Source organism: Capra hircus, chromosome 8 (genome assembly GCF_001704415.2).
Source record: "Capra hircus breed San Clemente chromosome 8, ASM170441v1, whole genome shotgun sequence".
NCBI classification, from domain to species: Eukaryota; Metazoa; Chordata; class Mammalia; order Artiodactyla; family Bovidae; genus Capra; species Capra hircus.
The window spans coordinates 35,437,814-35,457,455 of NC_030815.1; the positions used below are offsets into that span (position 1 = coordinate 35,437,814).

At 37.3% G+C, this 19,642-nt stretch overlaps 1 pseudogene across 1 annotated transcript; it reads right to left on the bottom strand.

The window, feature by feature from the left end:
• LOC102174301 lies at positions 18,196 to 19,185 on the bottom strand (annotated as a pseudogene). The gene has a single exon (XR_310211.2). The product of XR_310211.2 is annotated as a 60S acidic ribosomal protein P0 pseudogene (transcript).

The window sequence follows — 19,642 nt, forward strand, 5'->3', positions numbered from 1 at the left end:
AGTATCAGTCCTTCTGCTGACTATTCAGGACTGATTTCCTTTAGGAGTGACTGGCTTGATCTCCTTGCAGTCCAAGGGACTCTCAGTAGTCTTCTCCAACACCACAGTTCAAAAGCATCAATTCTTCAGTGTTCAGCCTTTCTTATGGTCCATCTCTCACATCCATATATGACTACTGGAAAAACAGTAGCTTTGATTAGACAGACCTTTGTCAGCAAAGATGTCTCTGCATTTTAATATGCTATCTAGCTTTATCATGGCTTTTCTTCCAAGGAGCAAGCATCTTTTAATTTTGTGGCTGCAGTCACCATCTGCAGTGATTTGGGAGCTCAAGAAAATAAAGTCTATCACTGTTTCCATTGTTTCCCATCTATTTGCCATAAAGTGATGAGACCACATGCCATAATCTTTGTTGAGCTTTTTTGAATGTTGAGCTTTAAGTCAGCTTTTTTCACTCTCTTCTTTCACCTTCCTCAAGAGGCTTTTTAGTTCTTCTTTGCTTTCTGCCGTAAGGATAGTGTCATCTGGGTATCTGAGGTTATTGATATATCTCACACAAATTTTGTTTTCAGCTTGTGCTTCATACAGTCCAGCATTTCACATGATATACTCTGCACATAAATTAAATATGCAGCATGACAATATACAGCCTTGATGTAGTCCTTTCCCAATTTGGAACCAGTCCATTGTTCCAATTCCTATTCTAACTGTTGCCTTTTGACCTGCATACAGCTTTCTCAGGTGGCAGGTAAGGTGGTTTAAACATTCCTTGGCATTGCCTTTCTTTGGGATTGGAATGAAAATTTACCTTTTCCAGTCCCGTGGCCACTGCTGAGTTTTACAAATTTGCTGGCATATTGAGTGCAGCACTTTAACAGCATCATCTTTTAAGACTTGAAATAGCTCACCTCCACTAGGTCTGTTTGTAGTGATGCTTCCTAAGGCCCATTTGACTTCAGACTCCAGGATGTCTGGCTCTAGGTGAGTGATCATACCATCATGATTATCTGGGTCATTAAGATCTTTTTTGTATAGTTCTGTGTATTCTTGTCACCTCTGCTTAATATGTTCTGCTTCTGTTAGGTCCATACCATTTTTGTCTTCTGTTGTGCCCATATTTGCACGAACTGTTCCCTTAGCATCTCTAATTTTCTTGAAGAGATCTCTAGTCTTTCCCATTTTATTGTTTTCCTCTATTTCTTTGCATTGTTCACGTAGGAAGCCTTTCTTATCTCTCTTTGCTATTCTTTGGAACTCTGCACTCAAATGGGTATATCTTTCCTTTTCTCCTTTGCCTTTTGCTTCATGGTGTTTTTTTTTTTTTTTTTTTTTTTTTGGTAGTGAAATGTTTAAATTCCTTTCTCATTTTTTGTGTGTAATCTATAGTTATTTTATGGTTTCCTCCAGGATTAAGTTTAACATTTTAGAGTTATAACACTCTAATTTCCCAAGTTATGCTGCTGCTGCTGCTAAGTCGCTTCAGTCGTGTCCAACTCTGTGCCATCCCAGAGATGGCAGCCCAACAGGCTCCTCTGTCCCTGGAATTCTCCAGGCAAGAACACTGGAGTGGGTTGCCATTTCCTTCTCCAGTGCATGAAAGTGAAAGGTGAAAGGGAAGTCACTCAGTTGTGTCCAACTAGTTAATTTAAATAACATATACAGACTCTGATCCTCTATAGTTCCATACACACCATTTTTGTCTGTTGAAGTCACATAATTCCATCTTTTATATATTGTATATCCTTAAACACTTAAACAAATAATTCTTTTTAATAATTATTATCTTAATTCTGTGGAAAGCACAATTTGTACTTACAAACCAAATTTACAATAATATCAATTTTTAGGCTAGTAACTTTTTTCTTTAAATCTATTAATATCTTAAATAATGTAGAAAATAAAAAGTACAGTTGCAAAGCATTTTTAGAACAATACTAGCATTTATAATTGCCTGTATATGTACATTTATTAATATCTTTTTTTTCTCCAGACTGTTTCAAATAGCTATGAAACAGTCTTCCCATTTTGCTCTTTTGTTGTTATTTTGTTTATTGTTTTTATTTTGGATAGTTCTCTCTCTGTGCTAAGGATCAGCCAGAGATGTAAACGTAAATTTACTTCAGGTTTCTTCTGAGCCTTTTCCTGGACATGCATGGTCACCTTATAATTTCCCCTGTGTGTGAAATTGTTTTTGAATATCATAGTTTTTAATATATGGTTCCCAAAAGGAAAAAAATAAAATTAAATGGATAAAAGAGGGCACAGGTTCTATAAATCCCCAGGAAGTCAATTCAGTCGGAGGAGGAGGAGTTTCAACAATGCAAAAAGATATGACAGTGGTTGCCCATCTCTTTGCACATCCAAAATGAGAAACACCAATCAAAATCAGAACACTGATCCCTGATGTTCAGAATACAGGGTCTTTCTTAGCCTGCCTGGCTCCTGAAAGTTATGTACTAGGTGTTCCAGAAATACGTGCATAACTTCCTACCATGTGACTAGGAGTAGGGAGAGAATAGCTTCTACTGCACTGAGCTGAAATTGACCAAAATTAGCCAGTTTATCAGTCAAGGCTTCCCTTAGAAGTTGCAAGTTTTTAATGAACTCTAATGTTCCAGAATAATTACATTTAACAAATTCTGCCAGTGCAGTTGTTGTTTAGGTGGGGAGATACATTCATGATACTTCCTACCCCACCATCTTTCTCGAATACCACTGGCTCATCTTTTAAATTCAAGTTGTTTTCTTATTGTTGAGTTTTAAGTGTTCTTTGCATATTCTGGATAATAGCTTTTTATCAGATATGTCTTTTGCAAATATGTCTCTCACTCTGTGGCTTCTCTTGATATTGCCTTTCCTAAAGCAGACATTTTTATCTTTAATGAAATACAGCTTATCAAGTGTTTCTTTCTTGGATCCCACCTTTGGTGTTATATCTAAAAGTCAATGTCATACCCAACATCACTTAGTTATTCTCCTATGTTATCCTGTGAGACTTTAATAGTTTTGTATTTTATGTTTACGTCTATGATCCTTTTTGAGTAAATATTTGAAGAGTGTGAAGACTATGTCTAAGATTCATTTTTTGCATATGGATATTCAGTTTTTCTAGCACCATTTGTTGAAAAGTTTATCTCTGCTCCTTTGTACTGCATTTGCTCCTTTGTCAAAGATTAGTTGACTGTATCTATGTGTGTATTTTATTTTTTCTGTTCTTTCTATTCCATTCTCTTTATCTATGTCTCTATTGTTTTACCAATGCCAGACTGTTTTGATTGGTGTAGCTTTATAGTAAGTCTTTAAGTTAGACAGGGGAAGCCCTCCATCATTGTTGTTCTTGTTAAATATTGTGTTGATTATTCTGGTTCTTTTGCAAGAATCATAAAACTTTAGAATTAATTTGTCAGTACCCACAAAGTAACTTGCTGGGATTTTGATTAGTATTGCATTGAGTCTGTAGATCAAGTTGGATGATCTTCAGATCAGTTTTCTAGATCAATTGACATCTAGATAATGTTGAGTCTTCCTATTCATGAACATAAAATATTGTTTTGTTTATTCCATTCGTTGATAACAGTCATCAGTTTGTAGTTTTTCTCATACACATAGATCTTGTAAACATTTTGCTATACTTATACTTGCATATTTCATTGTAGTGATAACGTAAATAATGTTTTCAATTTCATATTCTACTTATTTATTGTATATATGCACTGATGATATATACAAAAGTGCAAGAAGTAACCTCTTTTACATGAACAGTGTTTCCTGCTACTGTGTATGGTCACTTATAGATTCCAGGACGTTTTTTTGTTGTTTCTTGAATTATCATTTTTATCCCTTCCAGTTTATATTTATTGCTTTCCCTCTCATGTATATAATTCAATCAGTGTCATAAAGTAATTTTTGATGTCCTGGGATCACTCATTCTGCAGTCACCCTCTCTTGGTATATGACCCCACAACCTGATTTCTGAACTTTAGGCCTAATCTCATTTCTACTGAGTTAATTAACCCTCATATGTCTCATGAGAATGTTTCTCTGTGCAAGTCTCCTCAGACTCCAAGTGGGAATATAGTTTCTCTATTCACTCAGCTCCTAATAGTAACACCTTTCCTAAAAATTTCCTGCCATGTAAAGCATTATTTGTAATTATGGCATACTGGATATACCCCAGCAGAACTAGTATAGAATGATCCAGTTAAATCCTTGAGCATTCCCATAATGTAAAAATAGGCAACTGTTTCAAAAAAAAGGGCAAATCTATATATTCTGTATATTGTTTAAAAGTGGAGCAACAGCAACAACAAAAAAGCATATGAATTGTCTCTTACTCTGAATGTATACTTTGACCCGATTTTGGAAAGAAAAAAGTAATATATTAACATATATTAAACTACATAGTTTAAAAAAAAAAAACTATCTGGAGAGTAATAGACTATGCTGTTAAAGCTGACTCCTTCATAGTTAGAGAGTAGTAGGAAGAAGACAAATGGAAAGTTGAAGATTATTTTCACTTTTATATAAAATGGTAGTTACTGCATTTTTAAAATATCTATCTTTCTTTAAGAAGAAAAAAAATCAGTGGTCCTTCCATTTATCACTTAGCGAAATTTTATTATTTGTAATGTTATCTTCAATAGAAGTACCGATTCTTACAAAAGAAAAACAACAAAAATAATGTTCAAATTAAGTTTATGAGCATGTTATGGCTTTTAAATTGTTTTTGTGTTTCCTAATTCTTGATAAAGAGAAAAGAAGGATGTGTAACTGGCTTTATCTTCTATGGTTATATTAGCAGATAAAATCCTTTATTCAGTATAAATATCTACTACTAGCTATACATGTGCATGTGTTTAATCATATACACATATGATTAATCATATACATTATTAAGTAAACTTAATATGGGACTATTATCTGAAAATGAAACATTGCTGTCTTTATGATCATGCCTGCCAGATATGGTCAAAAGGTAAACTTTTACATTAAACATTAACTTTTTAGGCAACTATATGCTATGATCTATCCCCTTGAATTTATAAATGAGTAAATATTTTTCCTGCCTTGTTGTTATTCAAGTACAAACTGGAGTGTTTTGGGGCATATAAATAATGAAGAAGGCAAAGAGCTATAGCAACCTGTTTTGCAAAAAACCTTCTCTGCTCTAATCAAAATACATTGTGTGTGGTGTGTGTGGGTATCTAAGATATCTAATAGTGACAGAGAAAAATAACATTAAATACACCTTCCACATTCCAGGATATTATTTAATTTATTTAATAGTACTTTAAGGTAAATATTATAATGTCCATGTTATAAACGAGAAAATGGAAAGTCAGAGAAGCCAGGTATGATTAACGTTAAAAATGTGTGGACATTTCAGGACACTTAAAAGTTCTTATATCAACATAGGCTTCCTCCATCCAGCCAGCTTAACTCATGCTGCTATTTATCTGCTCAAATACTACCTTTCTGCACCTGGCAAAATCCTGCTTATCCACGCTCTCAACTTCCCAAACCCATCATCCTACATTAAAACAGACATTTCCTTGGTTTGATGCACTGAGTGCTAATTTTTTAGAAAGTGAATTTCTGAGGGGATTTTGCAAATAATATATTATTATGCTGCTGTCATTCTAGGGTTATTTTATGTTTCACAATACCATGAAATTTGAACAGGCATTATAGTAAATTCCCCACCATATTTAAGAGCACAATCAGCTATGTATCTAATTAGCATATTATTCCATTTAATAGACATGGTAAAAACAAAACGTTCTAAAGAAGCCAATATCCATAACCTCAGAGAAATATCAATAACCTCAGAAATGCAGATGACACCACCCATATGGCAGAAAGAAAAGAAGAACTAAAGAGTCTTTTGAAGACAGTGAAAGAAGAGAGTGAAAAAAATTGGCTTAAAGCTCAGCATTCAGAAAACTAAGATCATGGCATCTGGTCCCATCACTTCATAGCAAATAGATGGGGAAACAGTGGAAACAGTGACAAACTTTATTTTGGGGGGCTCTGAAATCACTGCAGATGTGACTGCAGCCATGAAATTAAAAGATGCTTACTCCTTGGTGGAAAAGTTATGACCAACCTAGACAGCATATTCAAAAGCAGAGACATTAACTTTGCCAACAAAGGTCCGTCTAGTCAAAGCTATGGTTTTTCCAGTAGTCATATATGGATGTGAAAGTTGGACTATAAAGAAAGCTGAGCACTGAAGAATTGATGCTTTTAAACTGTGGTGTTGGAGAAGACTCTTGAGAGTCCCTTGGACTGCAAGGAGATCCAACCAGTCCATCCTAAAGGAGATCAATCCTGGGTGCTCATTGGAAGGACTGATGTTGAGGCTGAAACTCCAATACTTTGGCCACCTGATGCGAAGAACTAACTCATCTGAAAAGACCCTGATGCTGGAAAAGATTGAAAGCGGAAGGAGAAGGGGACGACAGAGGATGAGATGATTGGATGGCATCACTGACTCAATGGACATGAGTTTGAGTAAGCTCAGGGAGTTGGTGATGGACAGGAAGGCCTGGTGTGCCGCAGTCCATGGTGTCACAAGGAGTCAGACACGACTGAGTGACTGAACTGAACTGAAAGAAGCCAAAGCCTTATTTGAAGAGATAAATAGCTAACTGCAAGATTTTAGGCATGAGAGTAAACTGATCGGATAAATAATTTAGAATATGATATCAGAGAAGGCAATGGCAACCCACTCCAGTACTCACCTGGAAAATCCCATGGACGGAGGCATCTGGTGTGCTGCAGTCCATGGGGTCGCTGAGAGTCAGACACGACTGAGCGACTTCACGTTCACTTTTCACTTTCATGCATTGGAGAAGGAAATGGCAACTCACTCCAGTGTTCTTGCCTGGAGAATCCCCGGGACAGGGGAGCCTGGTGAGCTGCCATCTATGGGGTCGCACAGAGTCCGACACAACTGAAGTGACTTAGCAGCAGCAGTAGCATCGTATAGTATATCGTTGTTGTTTATTCGCTAAGTCATGTCTGACTCTTTGTGACCCATGTGCTATAGCCTGCCAGTCTCCTGGCCATGGGATTTACCAGGCAGCAATACTAGAGTGGGTTCTCATTTCCTTTTCTAGGGAATCTTCCGACCCAGGGATCAAATCTGTGTCTCCTGCAATGGCAGGGGGAGTCTTTACCACCGGACCACCTGGGAAGCCTTTATAAATAGCATATTGGTTAATTTCAAATAAGAGATCATGTTCTGTGAATAAATTATTTAATCAATACTAAGATATTCTGCTGATCTTTTGACCTAAAAAAGTATCCTTTCAAAGAGGAAACATTGTATCACTGGGCTGAATTTTTTTTCAGCATTTTTGTGAAAGAGGTGTGTTCTTAAGAAATGGATTCTGGATTTTAGCATTTCTTGGCAGTTTATAAAGATTAGTTTGAGAACCCACAGCAGTAGTTCCAAAAATGTTGGTAATTTAAAGTAATCAAACATGTCTGAGATATTCTTCAAAGGTTGGTTAAACATCTTATAAAATTCATTAGCAAATCCATCTGGACCAGGGTCTTTTCCAGATGGGAAACTTTCATTACCACCTATCATTTTTCATGGTTTATTATAGGTATAGTTTTATTTGGGGACAGTTGCAGATAGCTGTGTACAATAAATAAAGTAACACTGTTGTTTAATATTCATTCATGAGATCCTTTTGTATAACCATATATACAACCACATGTAAAAATAAGGAATTTCATATTTCTGATGAGTCTGAATCAACACAATTTTTTATTTGCAAAACCTAATTTTTAGTATTATTTAATGCTAATCTACTTCATTCTAATACTAAAAATTAGGTTTTGCAAATGCAGACAATATGTTGAATCCTGGTTTAATGAATGAGGTAAAAGAAGCTTGTCTTAGGTACAGTGGTGACTAAAACATAGTTCTCAGCTCTCCTTAGATATTATGAAGAGGTTCACAAATGCAGAGATACTGAAAATGCTTTTCTGGCATATGGGAATGGAGGAAGGGTGCTACAGGCAAACGGACTACATGTACAGACACAGAACACAATACATCCACAAATTTGCAAGGAGTCTCTTTTTGTTTACAATGGCTGTAAAATATCGGTATGACATACTTTTTCATATCCAGTTAGTGAAATATAGAATTAGAGATTTAGAAAGATTCCCTTACATCATGGAAGAGAACATGCCTTAAAGGAGAGACCATCACGTTATGGGCATGTGATCTGAAAATGACTGCTATGAGTGTTTGTCAGACAATTTCAAAAAGACATTTAAATCAATGCCGCTGATGAAATTACTAAACAGGCAAAAATGTACCAGTGATAGGACTTTACTTAGGCTTGAAATGTTAGCTAGGGTCAAGCAACATTAGATAAGGACATTTAGCTGAGCTGTAACCTACTTTCCCTCTAGGGCTGAGCTGATGTCTTTTATTACCCCAAGAAATTTATTATAATAAATTCAGTTGAGGTGTTCTGTTCCTCATTTCTTTTTTTCCCCATGGAACATAAGGCACGGTTGGTTTACACAGCTCAATCTCCTTCACGGCCTGGGGACATTCTGGTATAGTCCGAGAATCCTCCTTTTATAGAAACACATGCAGACACACACAGACACAGCTGTTTCATTCACTGTTGTCAGAAGCAATTTGTTCTAAAAGGAAGGAGGTGAGTAATGAGTGTGTACACTAATTCACACTTTAGAGAAGACACAGATGGGTCATTTGATTACATATTAGGATTGACCTTCGAATGGCAATATACCCAGAGGAAGGAAGGCAATATTCCCAGGGCTAGTGGCTTTTATCTTGGGGACCAAAGCCATCCTAACTCTTAAGGCTGATGACTTAGACTAACCCAGCCCAAGAACAGTAATCTAGGCTCTTAACAGTCTGTGTTGACCAGTAAAACCTGGTGCAGAATAGGCAGACATGTATTTCAAGGCTGAGACGTCTAAGAGCAAAAAGAATCGTTTCATCCTCCTCAGTGTGGGTCCAGAGATGTTTTCAATATCACAGTGCCTCTGTCAGTGAAGGAAGGTAACTCTGTGCCATTCTTGAGGGAAATGTGTATTCATATACACAAACACACATACATACACACACAGATAAACATACATGCTACATCTGTTTTTTTTCATACTATGTCTTATCACAGAAGTTTTAACCTGAGAGTGTCTTCCAACTGATCCTCGCTATTTGACATCCATCAAGTCAATGATTAAGAGGAATCACAAGTAGATACTTTCCCAATTCAATTTTGCAGAGCATGTACTATTAATAGGGATATCTAGGGATACAAAGAAGCTTTGATGGTCCAATTAGTTTGAGGAAAGCCTGAGCTGAACAAATTAAGTTAGATTCTACCCCCTATATTTATTGCACCAATGAGTTCTTTTGATATTACCTCCAAATACATCCCAAATTTGTTAACTTTTCTTCATCTTTTCTGCTACCTACTTCAACCAGGTATCTCAAAGTGGTCTCTTTGAATCCGTATTTCTTGCTATATTTCATTCTATATCCAGTAGCCATGAAATTTTTATACAATATAAATAAGATCATTCCGTCCCTCTGCCTAAACCCCTTCGAGAGTGTCCCTTTACTCTTATATTCAAATTTTTCCTTCAGTCTTTGCCCTGACCTGCCTCTCCTAACCCTCCAACATGAACACATTATACTCTGTGTATTCTACTATAGTTCAGCTACCTTGACCTATCATTTCCTTGAATGTTTCAAGTTCTTTGCCACCTGAAGACTTTTATATTTGCTCTTCCCTCTGCCAGGAACACACTCCTTGCCCTTCTTTGCAGCACCGGGTTGTTATCATCCCCCATCTCTACTGCTCAAATGCCACCTTTTCAGAGAAGTTGTCCCTCACACCTCATATAAATATTTTCCCTGTCTAATCCCTGATTACTCCCTAACTCATCAATGATTACTTAATAGTGAAAGGGCTTCCCTGTGGCTCAACTGGTAAAGAACCCACCCACAATGTGAGAGACCTGGGTTCAGTCCCTGGGTTGGGAAGATCCCCTGGAGAAGGGAAAGGCTACCCACTCCGGTATTCTGGCCAGGGTCGCAAAGAGTCGGACACAACTGAGCGAATTATCACCTTGTTTATTTACTTGTTTATGACATTTTTCTTCCACTAGAATATAAATATGCATTAGGCAGAGTCTTCTCTGATACTTTCATTGTTGCATTTGCATTACCTAAACAAAGATTGAAAAATGGTATGTAATGAGTTGATATTTGTTGAATTAATTTTTGACAAAGTATACCAGAGAGGATTCTTATGACAAACAAACCACAAAATTACAGAACTATAATTGGTAGATGATATGTTCAACATAGCAGCTTTAAACAGGAATGGTTATATTTGAAAGGTGATACATATTAATTAATTCAGAAAAAAATTGCATATTTATTGTGAGCCAGACAGTATGTTAAGTACCAAGAATATGCTTTCATGAAGAAGTTACAATGTATTAAAAAGAAAAACAACAACAACAACAACAACTACGCAGAGTCTTTACAAGGGTTACTTGAAAATGGAACGTGCAATTATATACTCAGAATGGTTATGTTACACTATTGACTAAAGTTCATATTTTCTGTAAGAAGCTTTTGTAAAGTTCTATAATCTGCATTGTCTGAGTGGTTTCTTTCCTTTAGTTTCAAAAAGAAATACTTTTGCTTTCCTTTATCTACAAGTAGATCCACTTCTTAGTATCATGCCTTCTTGGGGAAAATAATACTAATAATGAAAATTTAATGGTTCATTCTTTCTCGCTTCTACCCCTCAAATTGGCAATTAATAGACAGTGAAAGGATTAAGGGGCCATACTGAGTCCAAAGTAGATAGATCTAAACACTTTCAATGATTTTGCTAATGCTGTTCAAAACTGAGTTCGATTATTTCCATTTCAGTGTCATGATTCATACCCCTCCCTCCAGAAATACACACGTGCACACACACACAAACTCTTTGTTGTTTGATGTTTTTTTTTTCTTTTTTCCCACCAGTCCTTATCCACTCCCTCCATATTGTCACAGGTGGTCTCTAAAAATGAAAATCATTTATCCTCCTGGCAAAGACCAGTTCTTATTCTCATGCAAAGATAAAATGTTCACTTTTATTGTCTGTCTCATTATGGCACATGTATCTAAATGGAATTAATAAGGTACCTACCACAGGTTTTCTTAGCTGATTGCTTACAAGTTTGAAAATGTTAATATTCAAGGACATTAAACCCAGAGTAAAAGAAATTAGATCCTTTCAAATAGGAGATATTTTAACGTGTGGTCCCATAAAATAAAATAAACATTCTAAAAAATGAAGCCTATAAACATCAGGAAGATGGATAACTTGACACCTCATTCTGCATATCTCTGTTTAATAATATTATATTTCATTTCCCGTGCTAAGAAAACAGCCATTACCCAAAGCAGCCATTCGTAAACAGGCCTTGTGAACAGATTGCATCCTTGTTGGTGGTATGATAATTGAAATAAGTTTTCCAGTCTTTTATGAGAAAATACCAGATGTATAAAATACCTATTAATCAACTCACTCACTTTTGCAAACATAAGTTTCAGTATTGATGGCTATTAAAGAATAAATTCTACTGGAATTTTCTCTCTAGAAAAGAGAATTGTGAGAAAATACCAAAGAATTAGTTAAGTGATTCATCTTTGTGCTGCTTCTGAGTTGCTCCTGACTGCAGTATGGGACAGTATAATTATAGACCCCCTCAAGGACAGACTTGCAAACATCATGCCCAGTATTTCTCCACTTTTTGTCCTAAAGGAAAACAGGGAAAAATGATTGTCAGTAAGTACATGAAAACTGTAGTCTGTCATCTAGTTTTATCCATGAGTCTACTCTATTCATTGACATTTCTGATACGTTTTCCTTTTCTGTCATCTGTTGAAATTGTAATATTTAGGGTTAGCATGTCATAGTGCTATTAAACCAAGTCTTTTCGAATTCTAACAGCAACATATTTGCACTATAATTTATGTCATCTTTTCTAATCCAAATAAAGAAACAAAAGAATTGGGAGAAAGAAAAAAAGAGAAAAGGTCATGGGAAAGAGCACAGGGAAGCTGGCCTAGAAATGAAATATTAAAATGCCAAAAATTTTGCCCCAAAATGTGATTGTACATATTGGCATTTTTAGCTAAAACTGTCCAAGGATATTTTTTCCCTCATGCAAGAGATGAAAGACGTTGCATTCCTAGAGGAAGAAATAGGTAGTTTTAGTAAACATGATTTTCTTTTTCTGTTTGAATCATGGCTTTCAATATATTCCCTTTACAGCAGTCTCTAGAGTCAAGACCATGTGCCTCAGTCTCCTGTTCTTAATGTTCTCATATTTCAAGTTCAGGAATTTGGCTAATCTTTCATTCAGACTACTGTTCTGGGTTAAACCACTGGTTTCTTTTAGCCTTTTTCACTTTTGAGAGTCAAGAGGCAGATGATTTTTATCTACTTGCCTTATTTCCATGTATAGCATTTATTTTCAAAAATATAGTTAGCAATGTCATTTAAAGCTAGCTCAAGAAAATAATTTTTCTTGTTGAGTTCTCTTCTGGTATCCCTTCCATTCTCTGTCTGTTAAATTCTGAGTAATTAGGGTGAATATCAAGGGACCATTTATCACTTGAGGTTTTCTCTTTGACAGTCACTAAGGCATGCTCTAGCCAAGGCTAGGAGGTTGATGATGTTTTATCTTAAACTCTGTTCACGTCAATTTTCATAACTTCATTTTTCCTAGACATTTAGTGACCTCTGACTGCCATCCTTTGGGACATGTGAGGGAGGGAGGAAGAAATTTTCTTCTACCCTTCTAGATTCTTCTGGTTGGTCTAAGAAGTAAGGTGATGAGAAACAGATTAACAGCATAAAATCAAAGAAAAGTTAAATAACATGTAAATGTGGGAGAGATGCAGAAAAATTAAATAACTCACCAAAATGGCAGGAACCCTCACCTTCAGTCATGTCTGACTCTTTGTCTATCCAGTCAGTAATACCATCCAACCATCTTATCCTCTGTTGTCCCCTTCTCCTCCTGCCTTCAACCTTTCCCAGCATCAGGATCTCTTCCAGTGAGTCAGTTCTTCACATCCAGTGGCCAAAGTACTGGAGTTTCAGCTCAGTATCAGTCCTTCCAATGAATATTCAGGACTGATTTCCCTCAGCTTGCTGCTGCTGCTGCTGCTGCTAAGTACTGCCTTTTTAACCTCACCTTAACTACAGCCTTTAGCTCAAGACAATACAGAATGTTGGGGGTTTGGAACTTAAAAGGGGAGGAAGGAAATTGACATGGAAATGGAAAAGCAAAAGTTTCCTAAACAAATGTTTGCTGAACCTTTCAGAGACAATAGGACTTAGAAAGGAATTTTAACAGAGTCTGCTAATTGCTGCCTGCCACACCTAGTTTATATTTTGGGGGCCCCAAAATCACTGCAGATGGTGACTACAGCCATGAAATTAAAAGATGCTTGCTTCTTGGAAGAAAAGTTATGACCAACCTAGACAGCATATTAAAAAGCAGAGACATTACTTTACCAACAAAGGTCCGTCTAATCAAAGCTATGGTTTTTCCAGTAGTCATGTATGGATGTGAGAGTTGGACTATAAAATAAAGCTGAGCACTGAAGAATTGATGCTTTTGAACTGCGGTATTGGAGAAGACTCTTGAGGGTCCCTTGGATTGCAAGGAGATCAAGCCAGGCACTCCTAAAGGAAATCAGTCCTGAATATTCATTGGAAGGACTGATGCTGAAGCTGAATCTCCAATCCTTTGGCCACCTGATGCAAAGAACTGACTCATCTGAAAATAAATATCCTGATACTGGGAAAGACTGAAGGCAGGAGGAGAAAGGGATGACACAGGATGAGGTGGTTGGATGGCATTATCAACTGGATGGACATGAGTTTGAGTAAGCTCTGGGAGTTGGTGATGGACAGGGAAGCCTGGTGTGCTGTAGTCCATGGGGTCACACAGGGTGGTACACAACTGAGTGACTGAACTGAACTGAACACCTAGTTGTAGTGAGAGCTCCTTCACTGAAACAGGTCCTCTATATTCTTAAGTCAGTTAGGGGAAAGGTCAATGTTTCTTTGAAAGTCCTTTGGGCCTTGATTGTTTTCAGCTCAAAATATTTCTAAGGAAATATTTTAGAGTGGCAAGTTTTACTCCATAGACATTATATTCACAGATCTCTAGATCCTAAAAGTGCATTACTACACAATTCTCTGAACCTTTTTTTCTCCTTGCCACCTGTTCTAAACTTACTATTGCTAAGCACTTGGTGCTTATTGGTGATAATCATATAGAGTTTATATAACGTGACTCAGAGGGAGGCACTAAAGGCAGAACCATTAAGTTTCCAAAAACCTTATAATGAAGGTTTTTTCATTACTTTCCTAAGGATACTAGAGCTTATGCATTGTTCAGTGAGATACCTGAGGCGGATTTCTTTCAATTTGGTTACTTAAGGTAGTCATCTACTTCAGACCAGATTAACTCAATATGTGATCCAATATTTCCACTTAAACTTCCATTTTTCTGAGGCTTCTCACTTATATATGTAGCTACATTCATTGAGTGAGGGGGGAAAAACTCAGCTGCAAAATAAAGGCAAAAGAATCTCTAGAAAATTGTTGTCAAGTTCCAGATCTTGAAATCATTAGTCAAACATATATTTTTTAAATTTTGTATTCTATTTTGGCATGCATGGGTATGCTAAGTCACTTCAGTCGTATCTAACTCTTGTGTGACCCTCTGTACTGCAGCCTATCAGGCTCCTCTGTCCATGAGATTCTCCAGGTGAGAATACTAGAGTGGGTTGCTAGGCCCTCCTCCAGGGGATCTTCCTGACCCAGGGATTGAACCTGCATCACTAACGTCTCCTGTATTGGCAGGCAAGTTCTTCACAACTAGCGCCAGGAAGTCTAGCTGGTTAACAATGTTGTGACAGTTTGAAGAGTCTGTCAAAGACTTTTCACCAAGTCATTTTCGTCTCCCTAGTCCTCAAGCGTGCTCTTGCAATCAGGGTAGAATTCTTACCAGTTCAGTGCTTAAGACTGAATAAGAAAGCCACGTAATCCTTGAAAATCAAGGATTTTAGAATCATCTAGTGGAAAGCGATGACACTTAACTAAATGGTCCTTTCTCATACTCACCACAGGAGATTCTAAAAAGCTTTTCCTAACCGTTGAGAATCACTCTTATGATTAACAAAGTCCATAAACTTTTTGGAAAAAGGGGTATTTTGAAAAATTATGTAGTGACATATTCTCCATCACCAAAGAAATTAATTTATACACCAAAAATTGGAAACATTTTTAAAATTCATAGATACTCCTCCCCTGAGGTGTTGGCACTTCTAATGGTCTGATTACAGTATATCTGGTTGAGACTTCTGCTGTATAATATAAAACCATTACTTACAGCCATAGGTTTTATTGTTACTCTGCCAGGGTACAGATATTGACAGTTTGTTAAGAAACATTTTGGAAAAGTTGAGTTAGAAATCCCCAAATTATACGTATTGACTATTGAAATGCTTAAATTATCATATTTTCAATATAATTCTGACCTCTTAATGCTATTCAAATATAAGCTATTATTACTGATTTTAGAATATGACATCACTGCAACCTGAGGCTTAACAGCTTTTGCAAAAAAACAGCATCCTCAACTGCTGATATTTGTCTTCTTTTTTAATAGAAGCCTGCAATGAATTAAATGAAAAACTAACCAGAACAGCACCACTGATTACTAACCATAATAGCCAGCTTCAAATGTGTATCCTGGGGTTTCAGATGATGTCATAAACTACTACTGCAAATCTAATAGTACTGTTGCCTGGAAGCTAAGCTATTATAGTATGTTTAATTTCACTAAGATGTAAATTACGTGCTTCAGCCTTGAGTAGTAGTGTTGGCTACTGTCACTTTCAGTTCTTATTTTTGCAGCTGTCAGGCTTGCAATGTTTATGGCTGTTTTGTTTATCTAGCAGCCTGTTGTAGCTATTATTTTAAAGATATATACATATATATGGATGTTGTATATATAGGTTAAAAATATATATTAATTTGCTCGTACTCTGCGTTACTCTTTAGATTCTTTCATAATTGCTAAAAGCTGTTATTTTAAGAGTGGGAATGAATGCTCCTCTACTAGCACTGCCTGTGCTTTTTTCATTATGAAGTCCCTATTTCAGAGGATCAGTTCAGAAAACTCTTCTTTAGACTGCCTGTCCTGAATATCCCCACTAATAGATAAAAACTTCACACCTTCTTTTCCCTGGCACAGAGGTTATTAAATATTATGTATAAAAAGCTTATTTTTGTATCTTTCCATCACTCTTAAAATTAAGGTGTGATTGATTTAATGAATAAAAGCTTGGGCTTGGAAAAAATGAAAACCAGATCTCCATTCCCCAAATCATATCTCGTACAGTTTATATAACTACCATATTCTCAATATGTAAAATGGAAATGCAACTATATATTATCTATAATTTCCTGGCCATATAAAGAAATTGCATTTATTTTCTTTCTGCTCCTCAGATTTCTCCATAGTACCTGGAATCCTTTACAAAATCACATAACTCCTCTAGAGTTTTATTTTTGACTCACTCAAAGAGATTTTACTAGGGCATCTGCAGGTGTCCTTCTCTTTTATCCAGGTGTCCTTTTAATATGACAACATATGGCCCACAATTGAGATATCAATAAATTTCTTGTGGATATTTTAATTATATTCAATACATTATAAGGGGGAGAGAGGGAGACTGACAGAGGATGAATTGAATTATCTTGGAGAGTTGGGGCAAAAGTAAGGAGCTTTGTTTGTTCTTGGGATGGTAAATAAAACAACTTGATCCTGAAAGGGAAATAAATATAGTAGACCCACTGAATGTAGAAGTCTACAAAAGTTAGACAAAAAGAAATTTGAGGATTTAATTATAAATGGAGAAGCAGTTTGGTCTTCTGTATTCAGGCTCTTCCTTTGTAAGAGGACAGGGAAGTTGTCAATTTCATATAAGAGGATGGAATTTGATAGTGTAATTTTATCCATCTTTTGGATTCTTGGAATTAATCAGGACATTGTTATTTCCCTTACAATGCCTTATAATAGAAGAACCTAGACTGGAACACAAGAAATCTGGGTTCTAGTCTCCAGACTGTCAGTCATTGGTTGAAACATTTTTACAAGTCATTTTCATTCTCATTCTCTTGAGAAAAATGATGAATTTTTATAAGGTCAGTGTTTGGAATTAGATTAGAAAAACATGAATCACTTAGGCAAGAATGTTAGAATCATCTGCAGAAAAAAATAAAATACAAAAAAAGAAAAAAAGGAAAAGAACAAAGGTAAGAGCCTGAATGCAGATATTCTCAGAAGAGAAAGTGAGAGATGAATGTGAGGGAAGTGAGAGGGGGAATAATATGATTTGGGATATATTTTCAAGGGGTCTTCCAGTTATATTTTTTCAGTGATGGAGTCTGAAAGTCTTGAGATCTTTATAATTTCAAAGGCTAGCACTGTTATTGTCATTCTTTTTTGTGGTCTTAGAACCAAGCAGCAAGGGAGTTGGATTCAGCAAGGGAGCTGGATTTTAGTCTTTGGCTTTATGACTGATTTCCAGAGTCACTGGGGACAAGTTGCCTTTCTTCTAATTTTTTCTCACTGTCAACAATGAAGATATTAACTGGGTGAAGTCTGAGATACCTTCCTACTGTTCTGTTTTTTATTTCTTAATTTTTTAATTGAAGGACAATTGCTTTACAGAATTGTGTTGGTTTCTGCCAAACATCAGTATGAATCAGTCATAGGTATACATATATCCCCTTCCTCTTGAACCCTCCCACCTCCCTCCCCATCCCACCCCTCTAGGTTGTTACAGAGCCCCAGTTTGAGTTCCCTGCGTCATACAGCAAATTCCCACTGGCTATTTAGTTTACATGTGGTAATGTAAGTTTCCATGTTTTAAAGTTCAAGGCAGTCATGTTCTTGCCTCGAGGGACTTTGCTCCTGGCAAGAACCTTTTTAAGGCTCAGCAGTTTATTTTATTTACTTATTTTAAGATAAATAAGGCTTTATTTTCTCATTTCACAAATAATGCTGGCCAGGTTGGCTGCTTTTTGGTGATTAGTCAAAGAGACTGAATCCCATATCCTCCTCCGACTCCTCCGACTCTTCCTTTGTTTCAACCTTGCCTGGTGCGGGGCTGCGGTGGTGGCCGCAGTCACAAATGCAAATAGATCAGCCAAGAAGGCCTTGACCTTTTCAGCAAGTGGGAAGGTGTAATCAGTCTCCACAGACAAAGCCAGGACCCACTTGTACCCATTGATGATAAAATGGGGTACAGATGGCAACAGTCAGGTAACCAATCTGCAGGCATACGCTGGGAACATTGCGGACACCCTCCAGGAAGCGGGAATGCAGTTTCCTCTGTGATGTCAAGCACTACAGGGTTGTAGATGCTCCCATTGTCAAACACCTGCTGGATGACCAGCCCGAAGGAGAAGGGGGAGATATTCAGCATGTTCAGCAGCATGGTTTCGCTGGAGCCCACCTTGTCTCCGGTCTTAATTAGCTGCACATCGCTCAGGATTTCAATGGTGCCCCTGGAGATCTTAGTGGTGATGCCTAAAGCCTGGAAGAAGGAGGTCTAGTCAAGCCCCAGACCAGTGTTCTGGGCTGGCACAGTGACTTCACACGCCGCTTTGGCACCAGCACGGGCGACAGCTGGCACCTTGCTGGCCAGCAGCATGTCCCTGATCTCAGGGAGGTCCTCCTTGGTGAACACAAAGCCCACATTCCCCTGGATGTGAGGCAACAGTTTCTCCAATGCTGGGTTGTTTTCCAGATGCCCTTGATGGCCTTGCACATCATCGTGTTCTTGCCCATCAGCACCACAGCCTTCCCGCAGAGGGACATAGGGATCTGCTGCCTCTGCTTGGAGCCCATGTTGTCTGCTCCCACAATGAAGCATTTTGGATAATGATCCAGAAGTTGGATGATCTTAAGGAAGCAGTTGGACTTCCAGGTCGCCCTGTCTTCCCCGGGCATCACGGCAGTGTGTCAGGGATTGCCATGCAGGGTTTAAAGATGGTGTCCTCACACGAGGACGCCTGGCAAGAGAGGGGCTCAGCAGTTTAAAGTCGTCCCACCTTCCTGGAATCTTAGGTAAAGAGGTCATTGAAACAGACGTTTGGGCTAGCTCTCTGAAGCATGGAGTCAAAGAGAAGACTGTAGACCAACAGAGAAAGTTTGGGTCAGACAAGCAGGGTGTTAGTTTTTCTAACTAAAGACCTTTAAAAGCAAATTGAACTGTTTTCTAGAAATAGTCTACCTTCTGCCCAAAGCATAGCTTTCACTGTAGAGTAAGTGTGTATGCCTCATTACTCACATGTGTAACACTTTTAAATGTTAATTTAGCAAAATATTTTGAGCGCATCTTTCATAAGCCAAGGATTGTTCTAGGTACAGGGTTTGTAGTCAGGAGCAAAATGAACAAAATCTATGCCCTCATGGCTGTTTTTCTTCTAATAGTAGACAACTGGCTTACATTTTACCATCATGTTTCCCCTAT